The 15,984-nt window shown below is 50.0% G+C and overlaps 1 pseudogene; it reads right to left on the bottom strand.

Annotated features, from left to right (window-relative positions):
- Positions 1-1,503: 1,503 nt before the first annotated feature.
- The window catches only part of LOC123116465 (auxin-induced in root cultures protein 12-like), a 33,682-nt pseudogene continuing 19,201 nt past the window's right edge, over positions 1,504-15,984 (bottom strand).

Genomic DNA, 15,984 nt, shown 5'->3' with positions numbered 1-15,984 from the left:
ACTGTAGCCTCTTGAAAAGACCTTTCTACAGGGAATGGTTCAAACTTGATTTCATTACCAGTGAGTCCAATAAATTGTTGTGACCATAAAATTGTTGGGAATGCATAGCCATGAATATGACAAAAGTGCGTTGTTGAAGTTAAAAAAAGAGCTTACTGCCAAGTCAGAATCTATAATGTAAGTGAGAATCATTATGGATCACTTATCCATGAAAAGTTCTGAGAAACAATCCATCACACTTTATGCATCCATCATAGAGAGTGTCAGTGTCCTTTGGTGCTCCAATCTATTTCTTAGTTGAAAAACTCAAGGGTTATAGAATTAAAAGAATTGAATCTTTAGAAGAGTGAAATGGAAAAATTTGGAAACTGTGTAAATGCAGATAATGAGGGAATTAGATTGAAAGTAATGTAAAAAATAAGAGTAACTAAATTCAATTTTTCCCATACAGGAAACCAAAATATTGTACAACTCATTCTGGATTGATGTAAAGAAGAATTTTTTTGTGGAAGTAGAACCCCTTTTGTTGCAAAAAGAGTTGGAGATCTGTAACACCTCAACTCGGGTTCAAACAAGATCGACGTTTGTCATTGTGTCAACTTCCACCTCGTTGCAGGAGGAGCTCGCGTAGCTCTCCATCAGAGCAACAACATGAGGACGCCAATGAGCTCGTGCACTGGGCTCCATGGCACAATGTAGAGGTTCTCGGCAACGAAAGGACGTGGATAGTCGACCCAAGGCAATGAGTGGGCAGTTGGTGGTGGCACCGACGACGAGTGGGAAGGTGGTGATGGCGTTGGCGATGAGTGGTGGCAATGACGTGCGTCAGCAACGCTTGTAGATCTAGTGTTAGCTTGGCCACTACTGCCACAATGACCAGCGACCCTAAGACGATGAATATCACCTCACTGATCGATAGTGAACCCATCACTAGTGGGAGGAAGCAAGAGCAAGGCCAGTATTGAGATTTTGATGGCCCAAGGCGGAACTAAATCCGAGACACCTTTTATATAAACATCGAAATGATAATCAGTATACGTTACCGACAAAAAATTATAGTGTATTCAAATCATATCAAATAACTACTCCCCCGCATTATATTATGGGACGAAGAGAGTACTAGTTAAGTTAGAGTTAGGGAGGATTCCACGCCTTTCCCCCACCTTATGTTATGGCAGGGGGCTCTGCCCCCCTTCCCCTCACGACACGGTTATATTTTTCAATAATTGTTTATGTTGGAGTACATGTATGCTATAACCAATGTTTGTACCACATAATCCTTTTTTGCAAATGGAAAACCAATTTATTTGAGGGTTAACACCCAAACGGAGTTTGACAATATCATCTGGTCTTGACCGCAGGCAGACCACCATACAAGGCATGCAACACCCATATCGAGCAAGAGAGTGACTATCAAAGTTCAACTCACATTTGATAAGCTCTATTTTGTGCTCATGACCAGAGCTCGGCAGACGCTTGATTTCATTTATGTGCCGCTATCACCTATCGGTTGACACCATCTTCCTTTAGCATGCTCGCCAGCATGGAGCAGTCTGTCTCGATGATGACAGGGGCGTGACTCCACTCTAGTGCGAGAGCAATGCCTTCATAACAGGAATCAACTTTAGCTTCAAGTGCACTTGTGAAAGGATCAAGAAGAGGTGTCTAGAGGGGTGGGGGTGATTAGACCCTCAACAAATAAAGATAGCAGGTTTTAAGTTTTTCAAGTTAAGGTTGGAGATTACCAAAATTTCAAGCATTCACAATACAATTCAAGCAAGTATGCAAAGAGTATATGAGCAGCGGAAAGTAAAGAATGCAACTTGCAAGAAAGTAAATGGATGAGATTGGAGTGTGCAAACGCAATTGGAGATACAAAGATTTTGGTGCGGTTCTGATAGGTGGTGCTATCGTACATCCACGTTGGTGGAGACTTCAACCCACGAAGGGTAACGGTTGCACGAGTCCACGGAGGGCTCCATCCATGAAGGGTCCACGAAGAAGCAACCTTGTCTATCCCACCATGGCCATCACCCATGAAGGACTTGCCTCACTTGGGTAGATCTTCACGAAGTAGGTGATCTCCTTGCCCTTACAAACTCATTGGTTCAACTCCACAATCTTGACGGAGGCTCCCAAATGACACCTAACCAATCTAGGAGACACCACTCTCCAAAAGGTAATAGAAGGTGTGTTGATGATGAACTCCTTACTCTTGTGCTTCAAATGATAGTCTCCCCAACACTCAACTTTCTCTCATAGATTTGGATATGGAGGGAAAGATGATTTGAGTGGAAAGCAACTTGGGGAAGGCTAGAGATCAAGATTCCTGTGGTTGGATTGGAATGTCTTTGTCTCAACACATGAGTAGGCGGTTCTCTCTCAGAAAATGAGTAGTGGAAGTGTAGGAACATTTTTATGGCTCTAGCTCAAATGGAGAAGGGGGTGGAGGGATATATATAGCCTCCACACAAAATCTAGCCGTTACACACAATCTTCCAAACTCGGTGGGACCGGATAGTGAAACTCGGTCAGACCGATATGGTTGAAAATATGAACGTTAGAGTTTTCGGTGGGACCGACAAGGTCAACTCGGTGAGACCGATGTGCTAGGGTTAGGGAAAAACCTCATCTCGGTGAGACCGATTGCGTGAACTCGGTGAGACCGATTGCGTGAACTCGGTGAGACCGGTTTCAGCAATAAGCAAACACATACTTGGCCAAGCAAACATGGTGGGACTAATTGCACATTTCGGTGAGACCAAAATACTGCAATAGGTAACAGAGAGTTTGCAAGGCCATCTCGGTGAGACCAAGATCCCATCAGTGAGAACAAACTGATTAGGGTTTTTGGCAGTGTCTATGTCAGGTGAACTCGGTGGCGCCAGATGAATCACATCGGTGGGGCTGAGTTTGACTTTCGGTTTAGGACATATGTGGAAGTGGGAAAGTGGTTGAGGGCTTTGGAGCATATCACTAAGCACTTTGAGCAAGCAAGCCATTAAGCAACACCTCATCCCCTCTTAATAGTATTGACTACTCAATGTGATCTTGGATCACTAAAATGAAAATGTAGAGTCTTGAGCTTTTGCCAATGTTTGTCCTTAGCATCTTGAAGGGGTTCCACATCCTCTTGTCATGCCACTCCAATGTTGAACTTATCTGAAATATACTAGGTAGAAGTATTAGTCCAACAAGAGATATGTTGACATTAATTACCAAAATCACCCAGGGAGCAATTGTGCTTTCAATCTCCCCCTCTTTGGTAATTGATGACAACAAACATCAAAGCTTTAGATAAACATATGAAGTATGACAAGTAAAGCTCTGGAAGAACATGCAACATGCATTAGCTCCCCCTACATGTATGCAATCATGTGAAGATAGATTATAAAAGTATGTGAAAGCATAAACATGTCAGAGGAAGCAATGAGTTACATGTATCTTGGGTATATGCATCTGAGCAAATGATGTGAAATGCAGAGAATATACCTACATGTTCATGAGTTCTTCTTGCAAATAATATGTACATTAGCAAGAGATCCTCATGCACATGAGTGTGATGCATATACTTACCTTGTGGTCTTGAGCTAACTTTGGAAGAGATGAACATGAGAAAACATGGTTAGACAACCCAAGAACATCTACTAATCAGAGCAAGAATGAGAGACCATAAGAGTAGAAGACAGGGATGCCATGTAGAGAGTGAGTACTTAGTAATCTATTTGGATGTTGACATGTCCCCAAGGAATAAAGATATGCCATGAATTCCAAAGATTTTCTTCCCTTAGATGTCTTTCTCTCCCTGAATCTGATATTGGATAATGGGAGAAGATAGGGCAATAGAAAAATCAGAGCAAATGAAAAGCAAAAGAAAAACACAGCGAAAGACACAAAGAAACATCTTCAATTAACATGTCTTTCCCCTCTAAAAGACATGTGGCTTCTCTCCTCTTTGTTTACCAAGCATCTGGGAAAGCTATGATGTCTCTCTCTCTCCCATAGGGTCTCTTTGGCCCATAAGATAAGCTTTGATGTGATCTCTCTCTCCCCATTTGACATCAATTTCCAAGAAGGGATCTTCTGGAGTATAAGTCAAATAGGTTCGGTCCTTGAGTCACATGGCAAAGCAGTATAAAAAATGTGATGCAGGTAGAGGATAAGAATCATCGAGTGGAGCTGGATTCGAAATGCAAGATGCAAATGACAAAAAGTTTCCACAGTAGTGAAATCGGTAACTCCGATCCTTTTCTTTGGTAACACCGAGTTATTTCGGTCTGTCCGAAAGGAAAGGATCGATGAGGCCGAGTTCATCACAAAGAAAGGATTTTGTCATCTCAGCTCACTAGTCAAATAGGATCTCACAAATATTTATAGGGAATTGTCTGAAGGATTTGCAATGAATTAAATGCAGGCAATGCAGAAAATAACTGAGAAAAGAAATGAAATCTAGATGAAGGATTTCTTTGAAAGGGGAAACAAACATGCAAGAGACGAAATGCAAGAACACAGAGAAAAACTAGAGAACTTCATCTAGAATTGGTCGGCGACAAAGTCTCCTATGTACAGCATATTGAATTAGGAGTCAAGTGAAGACACTTGATCATAGGTCATACTCATCATTTAAGCTCAAAATGGGGTTGCTATTTTTCATTTAAGTATCTTGATGTATTCACATCTTGTTGAGTTTCTTTGACCCATGTCTTGCGGTAAAGCTTCTCTAAGATGGAATGACATACCTTGGTGGTGGTGTTGATCTTGATCATGTAGTTGAACTTGTATAGGATGCTCAAAGTTGATGTACACTACTGCAGGATGCTGCTAACACGACACTACGATCAGAGACTCTTCGACGAAACTATGTGCAATGCAATAATCACAAACAGTGGTGTGAAAAAACCGTCAAACAAGGTGCAAAATGTTTGTGATGGCGGATACATAAAACACGGTTCAGATTTTAGTTACGTGTGCGATGCTGGGCATACGGTTGATCCAGCAGAACTGTTTGCGATGAGGAAGAACAATAGAAACGGGCAGCCATATCAATGTGTACGCGATACACGGCATACAGTTCCCTCTGATGAACTGTGTGCTATTAGTGAATGCAATAGAAACGGCATACGGTTCACTCGGACAAACTGTTTTCGATTAGGCAAGAGAACGGAAACAGTTCATCTTAACAAGATGTGTGTGATATGCGACATTTGTGATCAGCCAAAAGAACACAAATGATTCTTGTAAACCAGATGTGTGTGATATGCAGCAAACAACCCACTCGGATGAACTGTTTGCGATGAGAAATTATAACACAGACGGTTACTATAGCAAGTTCGTGTGTGAATCTATTTGTACAAAAAACTTAAAAAAAATGCAAACTAGTTTCTTGCGGTGTCTAGGAGTATCGCACACGATGCGTCTGCGAGTACTCGTATGCGATGATTAGTAAGTTACACATAATGAACGGCCGCAAGGGTGATATGCTAATCATGGAGTCCGAGAAGACCGTCGTCGGAAGACTGCCGGCTCAACTTTTCAGCCTATATTTTATTATAATTGTATGCATAAGTAGGTCGCGAGTGTTTTCTGCCTTGCCGCATGTTGCATTTTAAATTATCCTGAATATGTAAGACAATTATTAACCGTTGCCATCGTAAATTTTCCTCAACGATGAGCAGAGCACGCAGGGACGCCACAACGAGCAACCACGTGGTCAACCTTCTGGCACCCTGTCGGAAATGCGACGGTGCATCCATAGGACACGATGGTGATATCATGACCGTCTGTGGTAGTGGGCAGACACGTACACGTACATCCGAGAACAAGGGCCCACGTTTTGGGCTTCCGATGTGTGGCATACAGTTGATCCAAAAGAACTGTTTGCAATGAGGCAGAACAACAGAAACGAGGCTTTGTAGGCCCAGAACCATCAATAAATTTTGACTTTGTTTCTCATCACATTGCATATTACAACGTAATAAGTAATTGCAAATCTGTTCACACCGATGAAACTAATATGTGTTCACACTTAGCACCGGGCTATAAAAACTACCCACTTGAAAATTACTTCATAATTCCTCTCCTCATCACCCACAAAACTGGTCTTTCCTGTCAAGTTGTTCCGCCATGACCGGCAGGAGGAGTTTCGGGTGGGCATATAACCAAGCAACAAAGACCAAGGTCGCGGAAGCACTAGAGAGGTCCCGCCACGAAGCGACATCCGCAGTAGAGATGTCCCGGTGTGCCGCGGAGCCCTCTAACAAGCTCTCACGGGCACACGAGGGCTCTCACAAGCACACTTGCCGCGTCGGTGATCTTGACGAGCTGGCGTTGCTGAAGTCCTTGGCCAGCGACGACGACATTCTCGCTGGCCTCATTAAGCAGTAGGAGCTGGTTGACAACTTGATGAAGCTGCTGGAGATCAATGATGCCTCGGTTGACAAGGCAACCGGCCTTATCGAGCAACTCATGGGTGACAATGCGAAGCTCCTCAAGGCGCTCGCCGAGAAGGAGGAGGAGGTTGCTGGCTGGAAGATGATGCATGAGCAGAGCAGTGCCTCGGGGATGACGCTGACAGCGGTCGTCGAGGAACTGATGGGTGACTTGAGGAAGCTCCTGATCGAGCGCGAGCAGGAGGTGAAGGAATCTATGGCTGCTTTCAAGCAAAGTCTTGAGGAATTGAGGAAGGAGCCAGAGGATGTCATTGCCCTGTGATCCATCGAAGAGTAGATACAGTGGCGATCAAGATCGTTGTCTGTGATTTCCTTCTTCTCTTGCCCCCATGTCTTCCGGGCTTTGCCGCATGTGGCATTTAAAATTATCTGGAATATGTAAGACAATTATTATCTGCGCCATTGTAAATTTGTCCTCGTACTATCGGTTGCCATTTTATTTGTCATCATATTATCCGTTGCCCTATGTGGCAATTTAAATTAGGACAGAATACGAGTTGAAATCACGAACAAAGCAAATGCTGCCATGGGATCACAACCAAACACACTCCGTCCACCCCTAAAAAAACCCTCCATCCAGGCGCTTTAATTAATCCATTAATGGAGAAGTTGTGAGCGATGCGGGTGGCGGCTTGTGTATGGAGGTGAAAGAGCTCGCTTCCCGGTGAGCATGGGCGGCCTTGTTGCCCGCACATGTCCCGTCGAGCCTACGAGGTGGACAGGATGCACGCGTCCCCTCGAGTCTGCGTGGCGGATTGCTCGCACGCGTCCCGTCGAGCCTGCACGGTGGACTTCTCGCGCTCGTCCCGTCTAATCAAACAGCTGCATGCACGCCACCGAGTATGGTTAAATATTGACACTGTTCATATAATACAACTGTTTGTGATATTAACATGTCAGCTTTTTGTTTTAAAAAGGACTTCATTGGCTACTAATGTGTGCGCCTCTTCTAAAATTGGACGATTTTTTTACCACGACATATATGTGCCATGTCATGAAACCATGCCAAGTTTCATGTTTTTGGGTGTGTTTTTGATTTACTAGGATTTAAAAACCAAGATTCTCAGTGTTCCAGGACGACGACAAGTTTGTAATTCATTCCCATTCCTTAAATGACACCTAAACATGCATCCAATGACACATGTATGATTTCCCACCCATTTTGCTTCACTGGAGCATGTGCTTGTAGTTCAAATTTGAATTATGGACTACATTAAATACGTAGAAACTTAATTAGTAATATATACAATGGCCAAACAAACCCTAAATAGTTTAAATTTCGGCACGACACTCCTGTTATTCTATGTTGCCTATAGAAAACAAAGTCCAAGGCTTGAAGAGGCAACAATTATCGTTTCTCCCACCGAAACCATGAGGGTTGCGAGAAGCTTTAGTTTGTAAGAGGCTTGTAATATAGCTTCGCCCAAATTGGACAATTATATGTAACACGTGGTGACACCCTGCCAAGTTTCATGATTTCCTGGTGAGTTTTTGATTTACAAATATTTACAAACCGAGATTCGCAATGTTTGTGGCCAAGGCAGGACAGCGAGACGGTTGAATTCATTCTCATTCGTTCCATGGGACCTAAACATGCACCCCAACGACACACATGTACATTTTTTCTAGCCATTTTGGTGTAGTGGAGCATGTATTTGTAGTTCGGATTTGAATTATGTCGGGGAAACTGATCCACGAACACCTATGGGACCGGCGGACCGAGCCCCTTTCGGTTCGGTGGGGGGCGGAGATCGCACGAAGAGCGGATCGAGGCGAAGCACACGAGCAGTTTACCCAGCTTCAGAGCTCTCCGGAGAGATAACACTCCTACTGCTGCATGTTTTAGTGTATTATGTTCTTGCTCGGGAGCGCTGAGTGCTACAGTACACTCTAGTAGCTAACGAGACCGAGTGTGAGTGTTTTTCTGCCTTCGAACTAAGCCGAACCCCCTCTACGTTGCGCATGGGCCTCCTTTTATATGCTCAAGGGGTCACCCACAGGTGGCAACGTAGACAAGGGTAAAAATGGAAGAGGAGTTGCGGTTGGTACAACTACCCGTACAGTGTATCCTACCTAACCCTGACGGCAGGGGACAAAGGCATTAAATGCCTGTCTGTGTTGCCCAAACAGTGCAGAAAAGGACTGTCAGGGACGCCACCGTTCGCCATGATGGTAATCTTGTCAGCGTCGCTTGCCACCTCGCACCGCTGGCTGCACAGCCTCTTGCCACACGCGCCTGGAAAGGCCCCAGGGCGACACGTTGGTGGATGTGCTGGAGCGCGGGTACAGGGTGGTAGCTTGTCGCGGCAAGCGCCTAGCCGCGGTCGTTGTCTTGTCGCTCACCGGGCCTTGCCGGGATGCGTGGCGCGTCGCGGCAAGTTCCTTGAGATGCCTTGGTTGGCCTTCCCGGCAAGCTCCTCTTGCCGGGGCCTTGTCTCCTTGGCTTGAATACTTTGTTCTTGAATGGCTCCAAAGGAACCACGGAGGGCCTTGGCGGTCACCCAGCAAGCCTTGCCGCGGGGTGCTGCAACTGCCCATGCACAAGTTCGGGATACTAGGGTACCCCTACTCTAGTACACCGACAGGAGCCCCCGGGCCTGGGCCACACACGGTGCCGAGCGCTGTTGGGCTAGGCCCAAAACAGGGCACGGGCACGCGCGGCCTGGGTTACGCCGTATCTCACTCCGTATCCACCGCGCCCTCCCCCAACGGCACGCGTCGAATGCGGCGTCGTGGGAGAGATCATGGGTGGTTTCTTTATTCAAAAAAGCGGAATGTCCGTCCCCTCCCTCTTTATAAGCAGGGGAAACAGGGGCGGTTCGCCCATCTCGCCGGTTGCTACTCCATTCTCGGAAATCTCCACCGCTCCCCCTTCTTCCCAAAGTCGAAAGAGAGCAGCGCTCCGCCCCCCATTACCACCGGCACCACCAACGCCGTCGATCTCCCCCGCCACCTCCGCCATGGCTCTGAAAGCCGACAAGGGGAAGGGCGTGAAGTCAGCCGAGGCGCAGCGGCTCACGGCGCTGTGAAAGGAGCGGGCAATCTTTCCCCCTCAGCTTGACGCGAAGGAGCTGAGGGAGTACTACTACCTCTTCTGGTCGACGGAGACGCGAGCGCATCCGCGCACGAAGGTACTCTCAGCTGCCGCTTCGAGACTGGCTCCGAACGGGTACCCCTTCTTCGCGCTGTTCTTCTACTGCAGGCTCTGCCCGCCCTTCTCTGAATTTTTCTGTGACATCATGAACACCTACGGGTTCCGCCTCCTTGACTTCACCCCCAACGCCGTTCTGACCATGGCAGTTTTCGCACATCTCTGCGAAAACTTTGTCGGAGTCCTTCCAAACGTAGCTCTTTTTCGCCACTTCTTTATGCCCCGAGTCGAGAGAGGGGAGCCCCTTGCCGGCGGAATCGCTTGGATCTCGAGAACTGGCAAGAAGGATGCTTATTTGGAGGGAGAGCTCCGCAGCAAATGGGAAGAATGGAGAGCAGAGTGGTGCTGGATCGTCGAGGAGAACCCGCAGCCATTTACCGCCCTGCACCAAGCCCCAATAGTGCGCGGCAACGATTTGAGCAACGTGGCCCCGGAAGACGATAGGCTGAAGATTGCCGTCACCCGGATCTTACGCCTGAGGCTTGTCGGGCTCACCGTAGGCGCCGTTGGCGCAGATTTTCTTCGCCGCCGCATTGCCCCCCTTCAGGAGAGGAGGAGACCCGCTTGGGAGTTCCAGAACTCGGCGGATATCATGAGGCTGCGCCCGGGCCTCAACTTCAACTTCACTGTCTTGGAATTGGACGCGATGCTCCTGGAGCTGTTCAAGCGCGATCCTCAACATCCATTCATCTTGCCGAGGGGAGTCGTTCCGCTGTGCAACAACTCTTCGCTCGACCGCATCCGTGCAATGATGCCGCTGTGCGATTCGCACGGAATTGTTCCAACTTGGCAAGAGCCTGCAGACGACGTCGTGCAGGAATTCTTTGATAGCTTAGTAGAAGTGCCGGTCCGCCCCGATGAACAGAAGAGCCTCACTCGCGACATCACCGATGCGGAGATGCAGCGCATCGCCACTAGGCTGGAAGAGGCGGCGGCAGCAGCTGCCGCGGGCGAGTTTGGATTCACCGTGGAGGAGGCAGAGGCAGCAGAGGCGGCAAGCCTTGCCAAGCGAGAGGAGCTTGTCGGCGAGGAAGAACTTGTCGGGCCTGAATCTGAGTCGAGCGAGCCCGCCGAGGGCGCGAGCGACCCGTTGAGGATCGGCTCCTCCTCCTCCCCACCTTCAGCCAGCTCGCCGCAAGCGGAGCCCCCAGCTCCAGCAAGAAGGCGTCTCCGCAAGGCCGGGGACGTGGCGGGGCGGCAGACGGGTCAACAGCCGCCGCACCGCGCGACGCGCTCGACCGCGGCAAGCACTGTTGCCGCGGGAGCACCTCACACCGTTGCGGCAACTGGAGCGGGGTCTTCCCGGTCCACCGCCGCCGCCCCTGCCAAGCGGACAAGGGAACCTACTCATCCGCCTCGTCGCACTGGAGGCGAGCCGGACTTCGACCTCTCCGCGCTCAGCTCCGACGAGGAAGAAGAAGAGTAAGATTCTTTGCTGTACTTGTAGTTCTTCATTTTTTGCTGTTTTGTCTTGTCTCTGATTTGCTTTACTCCGAACCCATTCCTTTTCAGGACTCTGGCCCAGAGAGCGGCGAAGAGAGCCAAGGTCCCGGTGATTGTCATCGAGGACGAACCCACCGCGACAGCAGAGGGCGTGTCCGAGACCACCTTGCCGGACCCGACAACTTTTCCCCAAAGCAGCCCCCAGCGCAGCCCCCAGCGTAAGTATATAGTTTACTTCTTGCTGTCAGGCGCGTATTGGTGCTCTTGCTTTGCTGATACCTGACTGTTGGTTTGTGTAGGAGCAGAGCAGCCTCACCAGGAGTGCCCGGAAGCCGCTCCCGAAATGCCATCTGCTTCGACTACACCACCAAGGGAGGATTCCCCAACAAGGGAGCGTTCTCCGGCAAGGGACAGTTCTCCGGCAAGGGATAGCACCAGGGACCCCCCCGGTGGCGGAGACCGCGGCTGCAGATCCAGGTAATCCTCTCGCTTGAGAACTTCCCTTGGGTTTTTCTTCTTCTGATTTTCTTTTTTGAATATTTGCTTGACTTTTCTCCCCTCTTCGGTTGTCAGATCCACCTGCCATGGAGCCGATGGAAACCGAGGTCGCCGGCGAGGAGAACGCGCGCGGCAACAACAACGACGCCGCTGCCATCGAAGAAGAGGCCGGCGCTGATGATCCCGCCGGCGAAGAGGCCACCAAAGCTGCCGCCGCAGAAGCTGGCGAGGGATCCGGCGATCGCACTGACGGCCCTGAGGCCGCAGGAGCGTCAGGTGCTACGCCGACCGCCGATCCCTCCGCCGCTGCTGCAGCGCCAGGCTCCGAAGAGCCCCAGCCCGGCGCCTATTTGAAGGCCGGTGACGGTATCTTCATCAAGCTCCCCTGGGCGTCAAGCTCCAGGGCGCCGGTCGAAGGAGAGATCTTGGATGGAGAGGTGCTCGCCTCCGTTGGGCTGACGCTGGTTGACGCGCCAAGCAACAGCAGCGACGAGCCTGAGGAGGAGCGGCTGCTGCGGAAGCTGTTGTCGCTCTACCGCGCCCGACAAGCCAAGCTGGCATCCCGAGAAGCGCTTATCGCGAAGGCGGGAGTGGACATCGAAAAGCACGCGGAGGAGCTCCGGGGTCTCAGGCAGGAAGCTCTCCGATCCCTAGCAGAGGAGCGGGAGCAACTCTCCGAGGAGCGGAAAGCCTTCCTCCTCGGCAAGGCTGAGGTTGAAGAGCAGCAGCGGCTTGCTGCCAAGAAGCTATCTGCGCAGGAAGGCGAATTGGCGCAGCGCAAGGTCAACCTTGACAGCCATGAGGAGGAGCTTGCCGCGCGCGAGCAAGCAATTGGCGGGGCTCTCAAGGAAGCAAAGGACGCTGCCGCAGCTGCCGAGGCCGCCAAGAAGGAGCTGGAGACGAAGATGGCGTAGCTGGAGGCCGATCTTAAGGCAAGCGACGAGGAGCTTGCTGCGCTCAAGCGTGAGCGCGAGAAGGACACCCACGCCCATGGCGAGCTGCAGGGTCGTCTCGCCGAGAGGAGCAAGGAGCTTAGCACCGCCAAGGACTCCAATGCAGATCTTGAGTTGAAGCTGACCACCTTGACTCAAATGCTGGACGGCGCCAGGGAGCAGGAGGTGGCCTTGAAGGAGAAGATCAAGGCCGACGAGGTGCTGCTGGCGAATGCTGCTGCCGCCCAGAACAGTTTCAGGGAGACTGTGGAGCACTGGACCGAGGGTCTCGTGGATGCTGCCGCAGCCATCGACAGGGAGTTGGCGCAGCTGGGGATGGAGGATTTTGGATATTCCTCCGATGAGCACCTCCAACCCAGCGCCAAGCTCAGCTTGTTCTTCAAGGGCGTGGCGACGGCCCTCCAGCGGCTCCAGGAGAAGATCCCAAAGCAGCTGGCCGACGAGTCACGCAGGATCTGCACGGGGGCTCTTCAGAAGGTGCTGGTGAAGGTGGCCTTTCGCAACCCAGGCCTCAATCTCACCAACGTCCTCAGGTCCTTGCCGCCGGATGCTGATCTGAAAGCGCTCAAGGCCCTTGTCACACCCATTGTGGACAAGGTGAGCGAGATCAAGAGGGTTGAGGGCGATCGCGTATATTAGGCCACCCATCTTTTCTTTTTCTTGTCGCTGCTGGTCATGTCATGAGAACAATCTATTAGAGCTGCGACAAGCTATCTTGTAATATGACTCTATTTTGGGTAGTGATTGCTGTGTTATTTCCTTTACTTGATCCCTTCCTTTGTATGTTTTTGCCCTACGCTTTTAGGGAACTTGTCGGCGCAGGCACCTTGAGCCGCGAGCGCTGAGTGCGGGACGTCAACAGCCTGCTGGCGGTGCCGCTACCGACAAGAAACCTTGTCGCAACTAGTCGCAGCTCTCTTAAATTGTTGAGCGGACTCGAAACAAAGTAAGGGCGCAACTAGCTACAAGTTGGTTCCTCCGCGCACAGGTTTTCCATACAAAGCACGGTCGTTCAAGGAAGATAACTTTAAAAAATTTAAAACTGATTGCTCAAACTTTAGCAACTTAGCTTTTCTGTTGTTTGCTTCCCGGTAAGGCGAAACTTCCTTGAACGATGCTGGGTCCATACCATTATCTTCTCCTTTCCCCCCGGCAAACTTGTGGGCGAGGGAACCTTCCTTTCTTTGGGAAAGAGAAAGAAGAGAAAAATAAAGATATGGAGCCTTACGGCTCGTTATTGCTTACCGGGGGTAGGTGCTGCACAAAGTGTCAGATAACGCATGCAAAAAATAGTAGAAAGCATGAAATCGACAAGATGTGCGGGGCACATGAGCTTTACTTATGCACGGGGTCTGCGCCCGGCTTTGTACAAAGGATTACATGCAACATCGGCAAGACTTGTACAAAAGGTGGTTGCCGGAACAGGTTCCGGCAACCGTGCCCTATGGGTAAAACTTACGAAGATGCTCAATGTTCCAGGAGTTGCTCACCGGAATGCCATCTTCGGTCTCAAGGCGGACAGCGCCAGGCCTAGTGACTCGTTTCAACCCGTAAGGGCCTTCCCACTTCGGCGTCAACTTGTTGGAATTCTTGGCGGACTGAACACGCCGAAGAACAAGGTCGCCTTCCTCGAAATTTCTGGCATTAACTTTGCGGCTATGGTAGCGGCGCAAAGCTTGCTGGTATCGAGCAGCTCGTACAGCAGCCTGAAGATGGTCTTCCTCAAGGAGCAGCGCGTCATCTTGTCGGAGCTGCTCTTGCTCAAGCTTATCATAAGCGAGCACTCGAGGTGACCCGTATACGAGTTCCATGGGGAGAACTGCCTCTGCTCCATAGACTAGAGCGAAAGGTGTCTGGCCAGTGGCTCAATTTGGCGTCGTTCTGATCGACCAAAGAACCACCGGCAGCTCCTCAATCCAGTTCTTTCCGCACTTGCGCAGCCTGTCGAAAGTCCTGGTCTTGAGCCCACGCAGCACTTCAGCATTCGCCCTCTCTACTTGACCGTTGCTTCTCGGATGAGAAACAGAAGCGAAGCAGACCTTGGCGCCAAGATCTTGGACGTACTGCATGAAGGTGCGGCTCGTGAATTGCGTGCCGTTGTCGGTGATGATCCTGTTAGGGATTCCGAAGCGGCAAACAATCGACCTGAAGAACTTGACTGTTGACTGTGCTTTCACCTTCCTCACTGCTTCCACTTCCGGCCACTTTGTGAACTTGTCGATTGCAACGTACAAGTACTCAAAGCCCCCGACAGCTCGGGGAAAGGGGCCGAGGATGTCGAGCCCCCAGACCGAAAATGGCCAGGATAAAGGGATCGTCTGGAGAGCTTGAGCTGGCTGGTGTATCTGCTTGGAATGGAACTGGCATGCTTCACACTTGGTTACTTGTGCAGTTGCATCCTGGAGGGCTGTCGGACAAAAGAAACCTTGCTGGAATGCTTTGCCGGCAAGTGCTCTTGCGCCAATGTGGTGACCACATATGCCTGCGTGTATCTCTGCCAACAGCTTTTGTCCGTCTTCCCGGTGAATACACTTCAATTTCACACCGTTGAGTCTTCTTCTGTATACTGTGTTGTCGACAAACTGGTACATACTTGACTGCCGGGCTACTCTTTCCGCTTCTTCTTGCTCTTCGGGAAGTTCTCCTGTCTGAAGGAAATGGACAATCTGTTGCGCCCATGCTGGAGCTTGTGGCTCGACAACAAGGACTAAAGGCATATCTGCTGCTGCGGGAACATCCGCTTCTACGGCGAGAACCTGTGGTTCAGCCGGAGCTTGACGTTCCCCAGCAAGCTTGTTGGAGCAAAACTTGTCGGGAGCGTCTGCTTCAATGGAACAAACCCTAGGGCTTGTCGGAGCAGACTGCTCCTCAGCATCCTTGGTGTTGATCTTGAGGACCTTCTTGGCGGCGGCTTCGGGGAGCTCTGCCGGAAAATAGTCACCAGAAATCAACTTCCTCTTCTTGCTCTGTGCAGTTGATGGCGTTACGGACGGTTGAGTCATCTTGAGCACAAAGATCCCTGGTTCCATAGGTAACTTAAGTGCGGCGCACTTCGACAGGCCATCGGCAATGTCGTTCTGAGCTCTTGGAATATGTTCCATCTGTAGGCCGTCAAAGTGCTCTTCTAGCTTTCTCACTTCATCAACGTAAGCTTCCATCAATGGACTCTGATAATTCTTGTTCACTTGGCGGACGACAAGCTGTGAGTCACCCCTGACAATGAGCTTCTTGATCCCAAGGTCTGCTGCGATCCTGAGACCGGCAAGCAAACCTTCATACTCTGCAGTATTGTTTGTTCCTTGCTCCTTGGGAAAGTGCATCTGGACTACGTACTTGAGGTGCTCTCCGGTGGGTGCAACAAGTAGCACGCCGGCACCGGCGCCTTGCAGCGAGAATGCACCATCAAAGTACATCAGCCACTCTTTGCTTGCTTCCTTGACGGGGATGCTTGTTTCTGGAATTTCTTCATCTGGTGTTGGCGTCCACTCCG

This window comes from Triticum aestivum, chromosome 5B, assembly GCF_018294505.1.
Source record: "Triticum aestivum cultivar Chinese Spring chromosome 5B, IWGSC CS RefSeq v2.1, whole genome shotgun sequence".
NCBI lineage: Eukaryota > Viridiplantae > Streptophyta > Magnoliopsida > Poales > Poaceae > Triticum > Triticum aestivum.
The sequence above is the reverse complement of the archived record's forward strand: the minus strand, read 5'-3'. Positions and strand labels throughout refer to the sequence as shown.